General features: G+C 44.3%; 13 non-coding genes and 24 pseudogenes across 13 annotated transcripts; all 37 read right to left on the bottom strand.

Moving 5' to 3' along the window:
• Positions 1-5643: 5643 nt before the first annotated feature.
• Positions 5644-5762, bottom strand: LOC136738423 (uncharacterized; annotated as a pseudogene).
• Positions 5763-5983: 221 nt separating this feature from the next.
• LOC136738497 (uncharacterized) lies at positions 5984-6102 on the bottom strand (annotated as a pseudogene).
• A 210-nt stretch (positions 6103-6312) lies between these two features.
• LOC136738320 (5S ribosomal RNA) lies at positions 6313-6431 on the bottom strand. The gene has a single exon (XR_010812621.1). It is a non-coding gene; the product is annotated as a 5S ribosomal RNA (ribosomal RNA).
• A 215-nt stretch (positions 6432-6646) lies between these two features.
• Positions 6647-6765, bottom strand: LOC136738337 (uncharacterized; annotated as a pseudogene).
• Positions 6766-6985: 220 nt separating this feature from the next.
• Positions 6986-7104, bottom strand: LOC136738323 (5S ribosomal RNA). Its single transcript, XR_010812622.1, has one exon. It is a non-coding gene; the product is annotated as a 5S ribosomal RNA (ribosomal RNA).
• Positions 7105-7319: 215 nt separating this feature from the next.
• On the bottom strand, positions 7320-7438 carry LOC136738347 (uncharacterized; annotated as a pseudogene).
• Positions 7439-7654: 216 nt separating this feature from the next.
• Positions 7655-7773, bottom strand: LOC136738518 (uncharacterized; annotated as a pseudogene).
• A 216-nt stretch (positions 7774-7989) lies between these two features.
• LOC136738452 (uncharacterized) lies at positions 7990-8108 on the bottom strand (annotated as a pseudogene).
• Positions 8109-8323: 215 nt separating this feature from the next.
• Positions 8324-8442, bottom strand: LOC136738393 (uncharacterized; annotated as a pseudogene).
• Positions 8443-8651: 209 nt separating this feature from the next.
• LOC136738536 (uncharacterized) lies at positions 8652-8770 on the bottom strand (annotated as a pseudogene).
• A 209-nt stretch (positions 8771-8979) lies between these two features.
• LOC136738490 (uncharacterized) lies at positions 8980-9098 on the bottom strand (annotated as a pseudogene).
• Positions 9099-9640: 542 nt separating this feature from the next.
• LOC136738436 (uncharacterized) lies at positions 9641-9759 on the bottom strand (annotated as a pseudogene).
• Positions 9760-9969: 210 nt separating this feature from the next.
• On the bottom strand, positions 9970-10088 carry LOC136738311 (5S ribosomal RNA). Its single transcript, XR_010812613.1, has one exon. It is a non-coding gene; the product is annotated as a 5S ribosomal RNA (ribosomal RNA).
• A 216-nt stretch (positions 10089-10304) lies between these two features.
• LOC136738295 (5S ribosomal RNA) lies at positions 10305-10423 on the bottom strand. The gene has a single exon (XR_010812597.1). It is a non-coding gene; the product is annotated as a 5S ribosomal RNA (ribosomal RNA).
• Positions 10424-10633: 210 nt separating this feature from the next.
• LOC136738592 (5S ribosomal RNA) lies at positions 10634-10752 on the bottom strand. The gene has a single exon (XR_010812671.1). It is a non-coding gene; the product is annotated as a 5S ribosomal RNA (ribosomal RNA).
• A 216-nt stretch (positions 10753-10968) lies between these two features.
• LOC136738435 (uncharacterized) lies at positions 10969-11087 on the bottom strand (annotated as a pseudogene).
• Positions 11088-11308: 221 nt separating this feature from the next.
• On the bottom strand, positions 11309-11427 carry LOC136738535 (uncharacterized; annotated as a pseudogene).
• A 221-nt stretch (positions 11428-11648) lies between these two features.
• LOC136738392 (5S ribosomal RNA) lies at positions 11649-11767 on the bottom strand. The gene has a single exon (XR_010812628.1). It is a non-coding gene; the product is annotated as a 5S ribosomal RNA (ribosomal RNA).
• Positions 11768-11976: 209 nt separating this feature from the next.
• Positions 11977-12095, bottom strand: LOC136738450 (uncharacterized; annotated as a pseudogene).
• A 211-nt stretch (positions 12096-12306) lies between these two features.
• On the bottom strand, positions 12307-12425 carry LOC136738434 (uncharacterized; annotated as a pseudogene).
• A 210-nt stretch (positions 12426-12635) lies between these two features.
• On the bottom strand, positions 12636-12754 carry LOC136738593 (5S ribosomal RNA). The gene has a single exon (XR_010812672.1). It is a non-coding gene; the product is annotated as a 5S ribosomal RNA (ribosomal RNA).
• A 216-nt stretch (positions 12755-12970) lies between these two features.
• LOC136738598 (5S ribosomal RNA) lies at positions 12971-13089 on the bottom strand. The gene has a single exon (XR_010812677.1). It is a non-coding gene; the product is annotated as a 5S ribosomal RNA (ribosomal RNA).
• Positions 13090-13306: 217 nt separating this feature from the next.
• Positions 13307-13425, bottom strand: LOC136738506 (uncharacterized; annotated as a pseudogene).
• Positions 13426-13645: 220 nt separating this feature from the next.
• Positions 13646-13764, bottom strand: LOC136738380 (5S ribosomal RNA). Its single transcript, XR_010812627.1, has one exon. It is a non-coding gene; the product is annotated as a 5S ribosomal RNA (ribosomal RNA).
• A 210-nt stretch (positions 13765-13974) lies between these two features.
• Positions 13975-14093, bottom strand: LOC136738473 (uncharacterized; annotated as a pseudogene).
• A 210-nt stretch (positions 14094-14303) lies between these two features.
• On the bottom strand, positions 14304-14422 carry LOC136738401 (uncharacterized; annotated as a pseudogene).
• Positions 14423-14647: 225 nt separating this feature from the next.
• LOC136738328 (uncharacterized) lies at positions 14648-14766 on the bottom strand (annotated as a pseudogene).
• Positions 14767-14976: 210 nt separating this feature from the next.
• On the bottom strand, positions 14977-15095 carry LOC136738300 (5S ribosomal RNA). The gene has a single exon (XR_010812602.1). It is a non-coding gene; the product is annotated as a 5S ribosomal RNA (ribosomal RNA).
• Positions 15096-15311: 216 nt separating this feature from the next.
• On the bottom strand, positions 15312-15430 carry LOC136738433 (uncharacterized; annotated as a pseudogene).
• Positions 15431-15652: 222 nt separating this feature from the next.
• On the bottom strand, positions 15653-15771 carry LOC136738595 (5S ribosomal RNA). The gene has a single exon (XR_010812674.1). It is a non-coding gene; the product is annotated as a 5S ribosomal RNA (ribosomal RNA).
• A 217-nt stretch (positions 15772-15988) lies between these two features.
• On the bottom strand, positions 15989-16107 carry LOC136738505 (uncharacterized; annotated as a pseudogene).
• A 221-nt stretch (positions 16108-16328) lies between these two features.
• On the bottom strand, positions 16329-16447 carry LOC136738486 (uncharacterized; annotated as a pseudogene).
• Positions 16448-16663: 216 nt separating this feature from the next.
• On the bottom strand, positions 16664-16782 carry LOC136738357 (5S ribosomal RNA). The gene has a single exon (XR_010812625.1). It is a non-coding gene; the product is annotated as a 5S ribosomal RNA (ribosomal RNA).
• A 225-nt stretch (positions 16783-17007) lies between these two features.
• LOC136738398 (uncharacterized) lies at positions 17008-17126 on the bottom strand (annotated as a pseudogene).
• A 210-nt stretch (positions 17127-17336) lies between these two features.
• Positions 17337-17455, bottom strand: LOC136738430 (uncharacterized; annotated as a pseudogene).
• Positions 17456-17676: 221 nt separating this feature from the next.
• On the bottom strand, positions 17677-17795 carry LOC136738369 (5S ribosomal RNA). The gene has a single exon (XR_010812626.1). It is a non-coding gene; the product is annotated as a 5S ribosomal RNA (ribosomal RNA).
• A 210-nt stretch (positions 17796-18005) lies between these two features.
• On the bottom strand, positions 18006-18124 carry LOC136738443 (uncharacterized; annotated as a pseudogene).
• Between the last annotated feature and the right edge of the window lie 136 nt (positions 18125-18260).

Below are 18260 nucleotides of genomic sequence, written 5' to 3'. Positions count from 1 at the left end.
TATTGCTTTCAGGAGCTCTAATCGTATTGATGAGTTCATGCAGCATTTGTAATTGAATTTCAAAAAGAAATCCTTGCTGTCTGGCCTGTGTGTATGAGATGTACTCTGTCAATCTTTGGCTAACAACTGAAACATTGGTAGAACAGAAATGGCAACATAAAAAAGAAAAGTACATTTTAAAAGAGCACATTAAATAGGATGAATATACAGTTTTTTACAATCACTTTGTCACTAATTTCAGAACCTTGATGTCATTTTTCAAAACTCTAGACACAAAACTCAAAACGGTCATCACTTGTAACACAGGCTGTCCAATGTTCAAAACATTGCATTGTGCATTCATATCTTTAAAGAAACCTTGCACTTGCAGACTTGTTGGTTCAAATAATTCATTTATCATGAAATACCATAGTAACATTTATTTAGATCACCCACACAGAAGATACCGATAGTTTCACTGTGTAGTTGTTCGTACAATCATTAAATATTGTAGTACAAAATATGTGATACATGTTTCATTATGGTACTACACATAAATACATCACTGTAAAAGGACTAGTAGAGAGAATACTACAGACACAGTGGAATCATTGAACAAAATCTGAAATGTATTGATGCAATACAATCAAATCACACCATAGGTTTCTTTGAAGCCATGCAAAAATAATTAGCTACAAAAACGAACAAAACTACAGTAAAATGTCAACTGCAGTGTTCCTCACCTGGCTTAGTGTAAAAAGCAAAACAAAGGATTGATTACTGTACTTCTGAATTTCCATCAGCCCTGTGTTCAGGTTCAGGTTCTCACAACCATTTTTCACAAGAGGCATCTTGAAACTGAACATACCTGAACATACTCAGTCATCAGCTGCTTCACTCTGTCTGCATTTCTTTCAAAAGGCACACTATACTCTGTGCTACACATTGGTATGCAGTATACAGTCATTTGACAATTGAGAGTAGCCTAATGTTTAGTGCATGCTGAAGACTTGCCGCTTCTCAGTACGGAAATTTCTGATGATTGAGGCCACAGTTGATCCTGAGTTGATTCTGAGGTTTGATTGAATCATTGTAGCTGCCTCAGTCATGGTCATTCCATGATTTACAACATGCTCTACAACTATTTCTCGGATTTCACTGGACACTATTTGCTGTTGCTGCCGCTGTCTGGTCCGTGGCCTTGTCCTCTACCACGTTCCCCCAACACCTCTCAAATGAGGCCCATGGCTGCCTCTCTGGTGAGGCCTAAGCCCTCCTCTATGACGAGGCCCACGACCACCTCTCAGAAGGGGTGCATGTCCCCTTCCATTCCTTTGACCACCACGTCTTCCTCCTCCCACTGCTTGACCTCTATTGTGACCTGGATGACTTGCCGGCTCCATGTTATCACTGTGTTGCTGGGGTGGATAGCACTCATTTCACTCGATACTCGTACCACAATGTGAAATCAATCATCAATAACCAGTTGGCAGTATTGGAAAAGCAATTACAAGGGCCTGCATACATACAGTAATGTCAAATCTGATGTGGAAGAACAATCATCTTCAACCAGGTTGGAGCGTTAGTTGCAATGCCTTTAATACACGCAGCGTGGAGAGGAACAGTGACTCAAGTAGATCCCAAAGTCGCTCTGCCTTCATTTTAACAGTCAGAGCTTTTATACACAAAAATCAAAGAGCTGGTTATAATCAGAAAGTCATTACTATGTTATCTTAAAAGTTAGCTAAGCAGAATTTATATCATTATAGGACAGAGTTCATAGATCAACACATGGATTAGGGAGCAGGCACTTCAATCATACTGTTTGACATTGTCTCCAAGATTCTCATCGTAAATAACAAACAGAAATCAAACTACCTTCTGGCCTGACCTTCTAGCTTGACCTTATCTTTCTTAAGTATACAAGAGAGAAAAACAGGTATTAGAGAAAGAATTTCTAACTTTCCTTCCACACTGCAAACATGGTGTGGAAAAGTGCTACATGATGATGAATGATGATGAAATATTACATCCATAGATAATGTAGTCCAACTGGTTCATGCTCCTCGTTTATTGATGTCAATGGATCTCATTATCCTGAAACTTTCATGATCGAAACATGGAATATTGTTTGTCAGTTTCCATAAAATTATGCATTAAGAGTAATGCAACAGTCACTTATCATTTTGAGCAGCTGTATCAATTGATAGTTAGATCTTTGTAATGAAATGAATAGACAGTGATCTCAGATGTAATGTGTGAATTGCATTTTGAAATGGTAATACTTTGATGTTAAGTTGTGTCATTTTAGTTCAATGAACAAATGATCTGAGGTTGATGTGTATTGTATCCAAGCAATTGTAAAAAAGTGTTAGAGTTTTGAAAAATGTGCATTTTGATCATCGGGTGTGAGTTTAGTGTCTAGAGTTTTGAAAAATGACATCAAGGTTCTGAAATGAGTGCCAAAGTGATTGTAAAAAAGTGTAATATCAGGGGACAGTGGCTATTAGTGATCTGGCCTTCCGTGGCCTCTGTATTAATGTAACAGGTCACATTGTATGTGTACACTGATACTTGATAGTATAATATAGTACAAGTAAAAAACATACATAGGTATCATAGAAGTATTTTGCAGAAATGATTATGGATAGTTATCAAAATGGAGAGGAAATGCTAAATCCAGTCTCCCCAGGCTGAGCTTCTATTGCTGCACCTGCTGGCCCCACTATATGGATAGAGCCACACCAAGTACAAGAGTCTCCCCATTGCTATTTATATCTCCCTATCCAGTCTTCTTTATGTGTCAGGGTGGGGTGCCTATTCCCCTGCATGCTTTGAAACCTATAGCACCTGGGACGCACACTTGGGATCCGGTTCCTCTGCCCCTCACATACACATGAGGAATCCCAGGTGCTCAATACGTCATACTGTCTCTTTCATCTCATGTGTAAACTATGGACAAATACATGACTAAACGTGTTTAGTTGCTTTTCCCAGACATTACCCACACTGCGACTGATGCTACCCATTTCACTACCCAACAAAGACCCATAATATGCGTGTGTCTGTCTGTCTGTCTGTCAAAGTATGTGTGTGTGTTTCTGTGTGTGTCTGTGTCTGTCTGTCTGTGTGTGAAAGTGTGTGTGTGTCTGTCTGTCTGTCTGTCATGTAACTTGCACATCTGTGAGGGCACCACTAATGCAGAAAGAGATGTACACATATTGTTTATTTTCCATATATATGTATGTATGTATGTATGCATGTCCAATTGCTTTGACAATACAAATGAATTGAATTGAGAGGGAGAGAGAGAGAGTAAGAGAGAGAGAGAGAGAGACAGACAGACAGACAGACAGAGAGACACACACACACACACACACACACACAGAGAGCCAGCCAGCCAGCTCAGCGATGACATGACGAGCCTCTCTCAGCTTACTGCTATGACATCACAGAGCACGTACATTCCGTTTAACAAATCGTTAAACAAAAAAGGTTATAAACACATTGACTACAACACCGGTTAGTAAGACGAAGGTGAGTCTCTCGTTAGTATTATTAGTCAGACATTAAATAACTACGCAGGTTAGTATTTATGTCAGGTAACTTCTCGTTATATATATATCAGTCTCATTTACGTTTAGGTGCCGAGAAAGATCCTATTTGTTACCACAATTTCCCTTAACTGATTATTATTCAATGATTAAGGATAGGCAGGGCCACCAATAATCTAATGTCTATTAACTTGTGTCAATTTCAGACTAAACAGTTAAACAGGAATGAGAAGATATTTCTCGGCGTTGACAGATTTTATTTCTAAAATTATCAACAAAACAGTTTAATGCAACTCACATTTATATTTAAGAAAACTAAATGATATTACACATTCTAGAGTTATGAATCACAGATTAACATTTCTAATTGATTTCTCAAATGTCATGAATCACAAACTCCAAACTGTTAAACTTATGTGAACTTCGTCGCAGAGAGGCCTCTCTGGCTTCGGGCTCAGATAACAGCACACGGCACGAGGTCCGTGTGGTTTGGAACAAAGGCAGTCCGGTTCGGCTTTGTCCAAGAACTTCCACTCAGTCGATGCACCTGGAAGTTGGGGTTTCGGGAATGTAGAGTCGTTTCCAAACAGATTTTCCATTGGTTTGAAGGCTCCAAGGTTGTGCACAAAATCTTCTTTGTAAGCATGGTTCCACCGTAGTTACTTGAAGACGAAGTCTTTGAGGAAAGCAGGGCCCTGTTTGTTCCAAGGGTCAAGTTTCTTAAGACTCAAATAGCTATTTAAGTGACTGACACTTTCGTATTCAGTCGACTTAGTCAATTGTCCAGCTGTAAAACTCCACTGATCAGGTGGGTCTGTGAAGTTATTTATTTAATAAAGTCCTTTAAAATAATTCTTCGCTCAATCTCCTTCTCATAGTTTAACTCTTCTGTTGCCGGCAAAGACTTGGTTGGTTTCTGATTCCGGTTCTGGCAACAGAGCTACAGGTTGAGCTGTGGCAGCGAGTTTCTGGTTCAGGTGAGAGAGAGAGAGAGAGAAAGACTGTCCGCTGTTCCTTATAGTCTGTCAGATCAGTAGGTGATTGGTCCCTGAGTTCTTGAGATTGGATTTCGGTTTCAGCCCCCAGTGTCCTATTGGAGGGAGGCTTTATTTATGACTGATGTCAATCCATGCCATCTTTTGGAAATGCCGGTTGGCCTGGGTTCGTAGCTCTATGTCGGGATTTCGGCTCTCATCCACTTCAAAGAGTTTTTATCACCTACAGGCCCCTTTCTCCAGACATCTCATAGCAGAATTCCAAACTATTTGGCCTCTTCTCGGTGCCATCCTCCCCAAAACTGTCACTTTGATGCAAACCAGTTCCAAGCTGATGAGCTAAGGAAATCTGATAACTTTGGGGGGGGAGAGGTCTTCTTTAGATCAGTGCTTCAGCTCAGAGCCCAAATGCTCTTATCCAAATACACCCAACATAACGCTACATATGTATGTATGTATGTATATATGTGTAGAAGGAAAATTAGAAATTATTTTCTTACACCTGTTTTTCTCTCTTGTATACTTAAGAAAGATACGGTCAAGCTAGAAGGTCAGCCCAGAAGATAGTTTGATTTCTGTTTGTTATTTACGATGAGAACCTTGGAGACATTGTCAAACGGTATGACCTACGTGCCTGTTCCCTAAAACCATGTGTTGACCTATGAACTCTGTTCTATAATGATATATGTTCTGCTTAGTTAGCCTTTAAGATAACATAGTAATGACTTTCTAGCATGTATGGATGTATGTATGTATGTATATATATATATATATATATATATATATATATATATATATATGTATGTATGTCCAATTGCTTTGACAATACAAATGAATTGAATTGAGAGGAAGAGAGAGAGAGAGAGAGAGAGAGAAAGAGAGAGAGAGAGACAGACAGACAGACAGACAGCTCAGCGATGACATCACGAGCCTCTCTCAGCTGACTGCTATGACATCACAGAGCACGTACATTCCGTTGCTTGTCGTCTGTCAACCACTCAGTCACTGCTAGCCAGACTGTCCCTAAGACAAAGTGTACAATACTTCAATTATATCTCCTCCAGACAGATAAAGAGTATTAAGAGCTACGATGAAGATACCCAGGAGACGTAAAAAGCTTGCATCACCTGGTATTTCCTGGAGGTCACCCATCCAAGTACTAACCAGGCCCTGGCCCGTTTAGTTTCCAAGGTCTGACGAGACCGGGCACGTTCAGGACGGTGTGGCCGCAAGCCGAGATGCCTGGCTGCATGATGTCTCTTAAAGGCTGGCGGGTATTGACGGAATTTCCAGCAAAAAATAAAAAATAAAAAAATAAAAAAATGGAGGGAAAAATAACAGTGCAGGAAAGGGTGTTGAAAGTAGCCGGGAACGTGTACAATTCTTCAATTATATCTCCTCCAGACAGAAAGAGAGTATTAAGAGCTACGATGAAGTTACCCAGGAGACGTAAAAAGCTTGCAGCACCTGGTATTTCTAGGAGATCTCCCATCCAAGTACTGACCAGGCCATGCCCCGTTTAGCTTCCGAGATCTGACGAGACGGGGTGCGTCCAGGACGGTGTAGCCGCAAGCCGAGAGGCCTGGCTGCATGATGTCTCTTAAAGGCTGACGGGTGTTGACGGAACTTCCAGCAAATAAAAAAAGAAAAATGGAGGGAAAAATATCAGTTCAGCAAAGGGTGTTGAAAGTAGCCGGGTACGTGTACATTTCTTCAATTATATCTCCTCCAGACAGAAAGAGAGTATTAAAGATCTACGATGATGTTACCCAGGAGACGTATAAAGCTTGCAGCACCTGGTATTTCCAGGAGGTCACCCATCCAAGTACTGACCAGGCCCTGCCCTGTATAGCTTCCGAGATCTGATGAGATCGGTCGCGTTCAGGACGGCGTGGCCGCAAGCCGAGACGCCTGGCAGCATGATGTCTCTTAAAGGCGGGCGGGTTTTGACGGACCTTCCAGCAAAAAAAAAAAGAAAAATGAAAAATGGAGGGAAAAATATCAGTGCAGCAAAGGGTGTTGAAAGTTGCCGGGTACGTGTACATTTCTTCAATTGTATCTTCTCCTGACAGAAAGAGAGTATTAAGAGCTACAATGAAGTTACTCAGGAGACTAAAAAGCTTGCAGCACCAGGTATTTCCAGAAGGTCTCCCATCCAAGTACTGACCAGGTCTTGCCCCGTTTAGCTTCCGAGATCTGATGAGATCGGGCGCGTTCAAGACGGTGTGGCCGCAAACCTAGAGGCCTGGCTGCATGATGTCTCTAAAAGGCTGGCGGGTATTGACGGAACATCCAAGAAATTTAAAAAAAAAAAAAATAGAAAAATGGAGGGAAAAATATCAGTGCAGGAAAGGGTGTTGAATGTAGCCGGGTACGTGTACAATACTTCAATTATATCTCCTCCAGACAGAAAGAGAGTATTAAGAGCTACGATGAAGTTACCCAAGTGACGAAAAAAGCTTGCAGCACCTGGTATTTCCAGGAGGTCACCCATCCAAATACTGACCAGGCCCTGCCCCGTTCAGCTTCCGAGATCTGACGAGATCGGGCGCGTTCAGGACGGTGTGGCCGCAAGCCAAGAGGCCTGGATGTATGAAGTCTCTTAAAGGCTGGCGGGTATTGACGGAAGTTCCAGCAAAAAAAAAAGAAATAAGAAAAATGGAGGGAAAAATATCAGTGCAGCAAAGGGTGTTAAATGTAGCTGGGTACGTGTACAATACTTCAATTATATCTCCTCCAGACAGAAAGCGAGTATGAAGAGCTACGATGAAGTTACCCAAGTGATGTAAAAAGCTTGCAGCACCTGGTATCTCCAGGAGGTCTCCCATCTAAGTACTGACCAGGCCCTGCCCCGTTTAGCTTCCGAGATCTGACGAGATCGTGCGCATTCAGGATGGTGTGGCCACAAGCCGAGATGCCTGGCTGCATGATGTCTCTTAAAGGCTGGAGGATATTGACAGAACTTCCAGCAAAATAAAGAAGAAAAAAGAAAAATGGAGGGAAAAATATCAGTGCAGCAAAGGGAGTTGAAAGTAGCCGGGTACGTGTACAATTCTTCAATTATATCTCCTCCAGACAGAAAGAGAGTATTAAGAGCTATGATGAAGTTACCCAGGAGACGTAAGAAGCTTGCAGCACCTGGTATTTCCAGGAGGTCTCCCATCCAAGTACAGAATAGACACTGCCCCGTTTAGCTTCCGAGATCTGATGAGATTGGGCGCGTTCAGGACGGTGTGGCCGCAAACAAAGAGGCCTGGCTGCATGATGTCTCTTAAAGGCTGGCGGGTATTGATGGAACTTCCAGCAAAAAAAATAAGAAAAAAGAAAAATGGAGAGAAACAAATCAGTGCAGCAAAGGGTTTTGAAAGTAGCCGGGTACGTGTACAATTCTTCAATTATATCTCCTCCAGACAGAAAGAGAGTATAAAGAGCTACGATGAAGTTTCCCAGGAGACGTAAAAATCTTGCAGCACCTGGTATTTCCAGGAGGTCACCCATCGAAGTACTGACCAGGCCCTGCCCCATTTAGCTTCCGAGATCTGACGAGATCGGGCGCGTTCATGACGGTGTGGCCGAAAGCCAAGAGGCCTGGCTGCATGATGTCTCTAAAAGGCTGGCGGGTATTGACGGAACTTCCAGCAAAAAAATAAAATAAAAAGAAAAATGGAGGGAAAAATATCAGTGCAGCAAAGGCTGTTGAAAGTAGCCTAGTACGTGTACAATTCTTCAATTATATCTCCTCCAGACAGAAAGAGAGTATTAAGAGCTACGATGAAGTTACCCAGGAGACGTAAAAGCTTGCAGCACCAGGTATTTCCAGGAGGTCTCACATTCATGTACTGACCAGGTCCTGCCCCGTTTAGCTTCCGAGATCTGACGAGATCGGGCGCATTCAGGACGGTGTGGCCGCAAGCCGAGATGCCTGGCTGCATGATGTCTCTTAATGGCTGGCGGGTATTGACGGAACTGCCAGCAAAAAAAAAAAAGAAAAATAGAGGGAAAAATATCAGTGCAGCAAAGGGTGTTGACAGTAGCTGGGTACGTGTACAATACTTCAAATATATCTCCTCCAGACAGATAGAGAGTATTAAGAGCTACGATAAAGTTACCCAGGAGACGTAAAAGCTTGCAGCACCAGGTATTTCCAGGAGGTCTCACATTCATGTACCGACCAGGTCCTTCCCCGTTTAGCTTCCAAGATCTGACGAGACCGGGCGAGTTCAGGATGGTGTGGCCGCAAGCCGAAAGGCCTGGCTGCATGATGTCTCTTAAAGGTTGGCGGGTATTGACGGAACTTCCAGAAAAAAAAAAAAAAAAAAATGGATGGAAAAATATCAGTGCAGCAAAGGGTGTTGACAGTAGCTGGGTACGTGTACAATACTTCAATTAAATCTCCTCCAGACAGATAGAGAGTATTAAGAGCTACGATAAAGTTACCCAGGAGACGTAAAAGCTTGCAGCACGAGGTATTTCCAGGAGGTCTCACATTCATGTACTGACCAGGTCCTGCCCCGTTTAGCTTCCGAGATCTGACGAGATCGGGCGCGTTCAGGATGGTGTGGCTGCAAGCCGAGATGCCTGGCTGCATGATGTCTCTTAAAGGCTGGCGGGTATTGACGGAACTGCCAGCCAAAAAAAAAAAGAAAAATAGAGGGGAAAATACCAGTGCAGCAGATGGGTGTTGAAAGTAGCCGGGTACGTGTACAATTCTTCAATTATATATTCTCCAGACAGAAAGAGAGTATTAAGAGCTACGATGAAGTTCCCCAGGAGACGTAAAAAGCTGGCAGCATCTGGTATTTCCAGAAGGTCTCCCATCCAAGTACTGACCAGGCCCTGCCCCATTTAGTTTCCGAGATCTTCCGAGATCGGGCGGGTTCAGGACTGTGTGTCCGCAAACCGAGAGGCCTGGTTGCATGATGTCTCTTAAAGGCTGGCGGGTATTGACGGAACGTCCAGCAAAAAAAAAAAAAAAAAAAAATGGATGGAAAAATATCAGTGCAGCAAAGGATGTTGACAGTAGCTGGGTACGTGTACAATACTTCAATTATATCTCCTCCAGACAGATAGAGAGTATTAAGAGCTACGATAAAGTTACCCAGGAGACGTAAAAGCTTGCAGCACCAGGTATTTCCAGGAGGTCTCACATTCATGTACTGACCAGGTCCTGCCCCGTTTAGCTTCCGAGATCTGACGAGATCGGGCACGTTCAGGATGGTGTGGCCGCAAGCCGAGATGCCTGGCTGCATGATGTCTCTTAAAGGCTGGCGGGTATTGACGGAACTGCCAGCAAAAAAAAAAAAGAAAAATAGAGGGAAATATACCAGTGCAGCAAAGGGTGTTGAAAGTAGCCTAGTACGTGTACAATTCTTCAATTATATCTCCTGGAGACAGAAAGAGAGTATTAAGAGCTACGATGAAGTTACCCAGGAGACGTAAAAGGCTTGCAGCACCTGGTATTTCTAGGAGGTCTCCCATCCAAGTACTGACCAGGCCCTGCCCCGTTTAGCTTCCGAGATCTGACGAGATCGGGCGCATTCAGGACGGTGTGGCCGCAAGCCGAGAGGCCTGGCTGCATTATGTCTCTTAAAGGTTGGCGGGTATTGACGGAACTTCCAGCAAAAAAAAAAAAAAAAAAGAAAAATGGATGGAAAAATATCAGTGCAGCAAAGGGTGTTGACAGTAGCTGGGTACGTGTACAATACTTCAATTATATCTCCTCCAGACAGATAGAGAGTATTAAGAGCTACGATAAAGTTACCCAGGAGACGTAAAAAGCTTGCAGCACCTGGTATTTCTAGGAGGTCTCCCATCCAAGTACTGACCAGGCCCTGCCCCGTTTAGCTTCCGAGATCTGACGAGATCGGGAGCGTTGAGGATGGTGTGGCCGCAAGCCAAGATGCCTGGCTGCATGATGTCTCTTAAAGGTTGGCGGGTATTGACGGAACTGCCAGCAAAAAAAAAAAAGAAAAATAGAGGGAAATATACCAGAGCAGCAAAGGGTGTTGAAAGTAGCCTAGTACGTGTACAATTCTTCAATTATATCTCCTGGAGACAGAAAGAGAGTATTAAGAGCTACGATGAAGTTACCCAGGAGACGTAAAAGGCTTGCAGCACCTGGTATATCTAGGAGGTCTCCCATCCAAGTACTGACCAGGCCCTGCCCCGTTTAGCTTCCGAGATCTGACGAGATCGGGCGCATTCAGGACGGTGTGGCCGCAAGCCGAGAGGCCTGGCTGCATTATGTCTCTTAAAGGTTGGCGGGTATTGACGGAACTTCCAGCAAAAAAAAAAAAAAAAAAAGAAAAATGGATGGAAAAATATCAGTGCAGCAAAGGATGTTGACAGTAGCTGGGTACGTGTACAATACTTCAATTATATCTCCTCCAGACAGATAGAGAGTATTAAGAGCTACGATAAAGTTACCCAGGAGACGTAAAAGCTTGCAGCACCAGGTATTTCCAGGAGGTCTCACATTCATGTACTGACCAGGTCCTGCCCCGTTTAGCTTCCGAGATCTGACGAGATCGGGCACGTTCAGGATGGTGTGGCCGCAAGCCGAGATGCCTGGCTGCATGATGTCTCTTAAAGGTTGGCGGGTATTGACAGAACTTCAAGCAAAAAAAAAAATAAATAAAAAAAAAAAAATGGATGGAAAAATATCAGTGCAGCAAAGGGTGTTGACAGTAGCTGGGTACGTGTACAATACTTAAATTATATCTCCTCTGGACAGATAGAGAGTATTAAGAGCTACGATGAAGTTACCCAGGAGACGTAAAAGGCTTGCAGCACCTGGTATTTCTAGGAGGTCTCACATTCATGTACCGACCAGGTCCTGCCCCGTTTAGCTTCCAAGATCTGACGAGATCGGGCGAGATCAGGATGGTGTGGCCGCAAGCCGAGACGCCTGGCTGCATGATGTCTCTTAAAGGTTGGCGGGTATTGACAGAACTTCAAGCAAAAAAAAAAAAAAAAAAAAAAAAAAAATGGATGGAAAAATATCAGTGCAGCAAAAGGGTGTTGACAGTAGCTGGGTACGTGTACAATACTTAAATTATATCTCCTCCGGACAGATAGAGAGTATTAAGAGCTACGATGAAGTTACCCAGGAGACGTAAAAAGCTTGCAGCACCTGGTATTTCTAGGAGGTCTCCCATCCAAGTACTGACCAGGCCCTGCCCCGTTTAGCTTCCGAGATCTGACGAGATCGGGCGCGTTCAGGATGGTGTGGCCGCAAGCCAAGATGCCTGGCTGCATGATGTCTCTTAAAGGCTGGCGGGTATTGACGGAACTGCCAGCAAAAAAAAAAAAGAAAAATAGAGGGAAAAATACCAGTGCAGCAAAGGGTGTTGAAAGTAGCCGGGTACGTGTAAATTCTTCAATTATATCTTCTCCAGACAGAAAGAGAGTATTAAGAGCTACGATGAAGTTACCCAGGAGACGTAAAAAGCTGGCAGCACCTGGTATTTCCAGGAGGTCTCACATTTAAGTACTGACCAGGCCCTGCACCGTTTAGCTTCCGAGATCTGACGAGATCGGGCGCGTTCAGGACGGTGTGGCCGCAAGCCGAAAGCCCTGGCTGCATGATGTCTCTTAAAGGCTGGCGGGTATTGACGGAACTGCCAGCAAAAAAAAAAAAAAAAAAAATGGATGGAAAAATATCAGTGCAGCAAAGGATGTTGACAGTAGCTGGGTACGTGTACAATACTTCAATTATATCTCCTCCAGACAGATAGAGAGTATTAAGAGCTACGATAAAGTTACCCAGGAGACGTAAAAGCTTGCAGCACCAGGTATTTCCAGGAGGTCTCACATTCATGTACTGACCAGGTCCTGCCCCGTTTAGCTTCCGAGATCTGACGAGATCGGGCACGTTCAGGATGGTGTGGCCGCAAGCCGAGATGCCTGGCTGCATGATGTCTCTTAAAGGCTGGCGGGTATTGACGGAACTGCCAGCAAAAAAAAAAAAGAAAAATAGAGGGAAATATACCAGTGCAGCAAAGGGTGTTGAAAGTAGCCTAGTACGTGTACAATTCTTCAATTATATCTCCTGGAGACAGAAAGAGAGTATTAAGAGCTACGATGAAGTTACCCAGGAGACGTAAAAGGCTTGCAGCACCTGGTATTTCTAGGAGGTCTCCCATCCAAGTACTGACCAGGCCCTGCCCCGTTTAGCTTCCGATATCTGACGAGATCGGGCGCATTCAGGACGGTGTGGCCGCAAGCCGAGAGGCCTGGCTGCATTATGTCTCTTAAAGGTTGGCGGGTATTGACGGAACTTCCAGCAGAAAAAAAAAAAAAAAAGAAAAATGGATGGAAAAATATCAGTGCAGCAAAGGATGTTGACAGTAGCTGGGTACGTGTACAATACTTAAATTATATCTCCTCTGGACAGATAGAGAGTATTAAGAGCTACGATGAAGTTACCCAGGAGACGTAAAAGGCTTGCATCACCTGGTATTTCTAGGAGGTCTCCCATCCAAGTACTGACCAGGCCCTGCCCCGTTTAGCTTCCGAGATCTGACGAGATCGGGCGCATTCAGGACGGTGTGGCCGCAAGCCCAGAGGCCTGGCTGCATTATGTCTCTTAAAGGTTGGCGGGTATTGACGGAACTTCCAGCAGAAAAAAAAAAAAAAAAAGAAAAATGGATGGAAAAATATCAGTGCAGCAAAGGGTGTTGACAGTAGCTGGGTACGTGTACAATACTTCAATTATATCTCCATCCAGACAGATAGAGAGTATTAAGAGCTACGATAAAGTTACCCAGGAGACGTAAAAGCTTGCAGCACCAGGTATTTCCAGGAGGTCTCACATTCATGTACCGACCAGGTCCTGCCCCGTTTAGCTTCCAAGATCTGACGAGATCGGGCGAGTTCAGGATGGTGTGGCCGCAAGCCGAGACGCCTGGCTGCATGATGTCTCTTAAAGGTTGGCGGGTATTGACAGAACTTCAAGCAAAAAAAAAAAAAAAAAAAAAAAAAAAATGGATGGAAAAATATCAGTGCAGCAAAGGGTGTTGACAGTAGCTGGGTACGTGTACAATACTTAAATTATATCTCCTCCGGACAGATAGAGAGTATTAAGAGCTACGATGAAGTTACCCAGGAGACGTAAAAAGCTTGCAGCACCTGGTATTTCTAGGAGGTCTCCCATCCAAGTACTGACCAGGCCCTGCCCCGTTTAGCTTCCGAGATCTGACGAGATCGGGCGCGTTCAGGATGGTGTGGCCGCAAGCCAAGATGCCTGGCTGCATGATGTCTCTTAAAGGCTGGCGGGTATTGACGGAACTGCCAGCAAAAAAAAAAAAGAAAAATAGAGGGAAAAATACCAGTGCAGCAAAGGGTGTTGAAAGTAGCCGGGTACGTGTACAATTCTTCAATTATATCTTCTCCAGACAGAAAGAGAGTATTAAGAGCTACGATGAAGTTCCCCAGGAGACGTAAAAAGCTGGCAGCACCTGGTATTTCCAGGAGGTCTCACATTTAAGTACTGACCAGGTCCTGCCCCGTTTAGCTTCCGAGATCTGACAAGATCGGGCGCGTTCAGGACGGTGTGGCCGCAAGCCGAGATGTCTGGCTGCATGATGTCTCTTAAAGGCTGGCGGGTATTGACGGAACTGCCAGCAAAAAAAAAAAAGAAAAATAGAGGGAAATATACCAGTGCAGCAAAGGGTGTTGAAAGTAGCCGGGTACGTGTACAATTCTTCAATTATATCTCCTGGAGACAGAAAGAGAGTATTAAGAGCTACGATGAAGTTACCCAGGAGACGTAAAAAGCTTGCAGCACCTGGTATTTCTAGAAGGTCTCCCATCCAAGTACTGACCAGGCCCTGCACCGTTTAGCTTCCGAGATCTGACGAGATCGGGCGCATTCAGGACGGTGTGTCCACAAGCCGAAAGCCCTGGCTGCATGATGTCTCTTAAAGGTTGGCGGGTATTGACGGAACTTCCAGCAAAAAAATAAAAGAAAAAAAGAAAAAAGAAAAATGGATGGAAAAATATCAGTGCAGCAAATGGTGTTGACAGTAGCTGGGTACGTGTACAATACTTCAATTATATCTCCTCCAGACAGATAGAGAGTATTAAGAGTTACGATGAAGTTACCCAGGAGACGTAAAAAGCTTGCAGCACCTGGTATTTCTAGGAGGTCTCCCATCCAAGTACTGACCAGGCCCTGCACCGTTTAGCTTCCGAGATCTGACGAGATCGGGCGCGTTCAGGACGGTGTGGCCGCAAGACGAAAGCCCTGGCTGCATGATGTCTCTTAAAGGCTGGCGGGTATTGACGGAACTGCCAGCAAAAAAAAAAAAAAAAAATAGAGGGAAATATACCAGTGCAGCAAAGGGTGTTGAAAGTAGCCTAGTACGTGTACAATTCTTCAATTATATCTCCTGGAGACAGAAAGAGAGTATTAAGAGCTACGATGAAGTTACCCAGGAGACGTAAAAGGCTTGCAGCACCTGGTATTTCTAGGAGGTCTCCCATCCAAGTACTGACCAGGCCCTGCCCCGTTTAGCTTCCGAGATCTGACGAGATCGGGCGCATTCAGGACGGTGTGGCCGCAAGCCGAGAGGCCTGGCTGCATTATGTCTCTTAAAGGTTGGCGGGTATTGACGGAACTTCCAGCAGAAAAAAAAAAAAAAAAAGAAAAATGAATGGAAAAATATCAGTGCAGCAAAGGATGTTGACAGTAGCTGGGTACGTGTACAATACTTCAATTATATCTCCTCCAGACAGATAGAGAGTATTAAGAGCTACGATAAAGTTACCCAGGAGACGTAAAAGCTTGCAGCACCAGGTATTTCCAGGAGGTCTCACATTCATGTACTGACCAGGTCCTGCCCCGTTTAGCTTCCGAGATCTGACGAGATCGGGCACGTTCAGGATGGTGTGGCCGCAAGCCAAGATGCCTGGCTGCATGATGTCTCTTAAAGGTTGGCGGGTATTGACAGAACTTCAAGCAAAAAAAAAAAAAAAATTAAAAAAAAAAAATGGATGGAAAAATATCAGTGCAGCAAAGGGTGTTGACAGTAGCTGGGTACGTGTACAATACTTAAATTATATCTCCTCTGGACAGATAGAGAGTATTAAGAGCTACGATGAAGTTACCCAGGAGACGTAAAAGGCTTGCAGCACCTGGTATTTCTAGGAGGTCTCCCATCCAAGTACTGACCAGGCCCTGCCCCGTTTAGCTTCCGAGATCTGACGAGATCGGGCGCATTCAGGACGGTGTGGCCGCAAGCCGAGAGGCCTGGCTGCATTATGTCTCTTAAAGGTTGGCGGGTATTGACGGAACTTCCAGCAGAAAAAAAAAAAAAAAAAGAAAAATGGATGGAAAAATATCAGTGCAGCAAAGGGTGTTGACAGTAGCTGGGTACGTGTACAATACTTCAATTATATCTCCATCCAGACAGATAGAGAGTATTAAGAGCTACGATAAAGTTACCCAGGAGACGTAAAAGCTTGCAGCACCAGGTATTTCCAGGAGGTCTCACATTCATGTACCGACCAGGTCCTGCCCCGTTTAGCTTCCAAGATCTGACGAGATCGGGCGAGTTCAGGATGGTGTGGCCGCAAGCCGAGACGCCTGGCTGCATGATGTCTCTTAAAGGTTGGCGGGTATTGACAGAACTTCAAGCAAAAAAAAAAAAAAAAAAAAAAAAAAAAATGGATGGAAAAATATCAGTGCAGCAAAGGGTGTTGACAGTAGCTGGGTACGTGTACAATACTTAAATTATATCTCCTCCGGACAGATAGAGAGTATTAAGAGCTACGATGAAGTTACCCAGGAGACGTAAAAAGCTTGCAGCACCTGGTATTTCCAGGAGGTCACACATCCAAGTACTGACCAGGCCCTGCCCCGTTTAGCTTCCGAAAACTGATATGATCGGGCGCGTTCAGGACGGTGTGACTACAAGCCAAGAGGCTTGGCTGCATGATGTCTCTTAAAGGCTGGCGGATATTGACGGAACTTCCAGCAAAAAAATAAAATAAAAAGAAAAATGGAGGGAAAAATATCAGTGCAGCAAAGGCTGTTGAAAGTAGCCTAGTACGTGTACAATTCTTCAATTATATCTCCTCCAGACAGAAAGAGAGTATTAAGAGCTACGATGAAGTTACCCAGGAGACGTAAAAAGCTTGCAGCACCTGGTATTTCTAGGAGGTCTCCCATCCAAGTACTGACCAGGCCCTGCCCCGTTTAGCTTCCGAGATCTGACGAGATCGGGCGCATTCAGGACGGTGTGGCCGCAAGCCGAGAAGCCTGGCTACATGATGTCTCTTAATGGCTGGCGGGTATTGACGGAACTTCCAGCAAAAAAAAAAAAAAAAAAAAAAGAAAAAGAAAAATGGAGGGAAAAATATCAGTCCAGTAATGGGTTTTGAAAGTAGCCGGGTACGTGTACAATACTTCAATTATATCTCCTCCAGACAGATAGAGAGTATTAAGAGCTACGATAAAGTTACCCAGGAGACGTAAAAGCTTGCAGCACCAGGTATTTCCAGGAGGTCTCACATTCATGTACTGACCAGGTCCTGCCCCGTTTAGCTTCCGAGATCTGACGAGATCGGGCGCGTTCAGGATGGTGTGGCCGCAAGCCGAGATGCCTGGCTGCATGATGTCTCTTAAAGGCTGGCGGGTATTGACGGAACTGCCAGCAAAAAAAAAAAAGAAAAATAGAGGGAAATATACCAGTGCAGCACAGGGTGTTGAAAGTAGCCGGGTACGTGTACAATTCTTCAATTATATCTCCTGGAGAAAGAAAGAGAGTATTAAGAGCTACGATGAAGTTACCCAGGAGAAGTAAAAAGCTTGCAGCACCTGGTATTTCCAGGAGGTCACACATCCAAGTACTGACCAGGCCCTGCCCCGTTTAGCTTCCGAAATCTGATATGATCGGGCGCGTTCAGGACGGTGTGACTACAAGCCAAGAGGCCTGGCTGCATGATGTCTCTTAAAGGCTGGCGGGTATTGACAGAACTTCAAGCAAAAAAAAAAAAAAAAAAAAAAAAAAAAATGGATGGAAAAATATCAGTGCAGCAAAGGGTGTTGACAGTAGCTGGGTACGTGTACAATACTTAAATTATATCTCCTCCGGACAGATAGAGAGTATTAAGAGCTACGATGAAGTTACCCAGGAGACGTAAAAAGCTTGCAGCACCTGGTATTTCTAGGAGGTCTCCCATCCAAGTACTGACCAGGCCCTGCCCCGTTTAGCTTCCGAGATCTGACGAGATCGGGCGCGTTCAGGATGGTGTGGCCGCAAGCCAAGATGCCTGGCTGCATGATGTCTCTTAAAGGCTGGCGGGTATTGACGGAACTGCCAGCAAAAAAAAAAAAGAAAAATAGAGGGAAAAATACCAGTGCAGCAAAGGGTGTTGAAAGTAGCCGGGTACGTGTACAATTCTTCAATTATATCTTCTCCAGACAGAAAGAGAGTATTAAGAGCTACGATGAAGTTCCCCAGGAGACGTAAAAAGCTGGCAGCACCTGGTATTTCCAGGAGGTCTCACATTTAAGTACTGACCAGGCCCTGCCCCGTTTAGCTTCCGAGATCTGACAAGATCGGGCGCGTTCAGGACGGTGTGGCCGCAAGCCGAGATGTCTGGCTGCATGATGTCTCTTAAAGGCTGGCGGGTATTGACGGAACTGCCAGCAAAAAAAAAAAAGAAAAATAGAGGGAAATATACCAGTGCAGCAAAGGGTGTTGAAAGTAGCCGGGTACGTGTACAA

This window comes from Amia ocellicauda, unplaced genomic scaffold (assembly GCF_036373705.1).
Source record: "Amia ocellicauda isolate fAmiCal2 unplaced genomic scaffold, fAmiCal2.hap1 HAP1_SCAFFOLD_56, whole genome shotgun sequence".
Taxonomy (NCBI): domain Eukaryota; kingdom Metazoa; phylum Chordata; class Actinopteri; order Amiiformes; family Amiidae; genus Amia; species Amia ocellicauda.
Note: the sequence above shows the minus strand (reverse complement) of the source record. Positions and strands in the feature narration are given on the sequence as shown.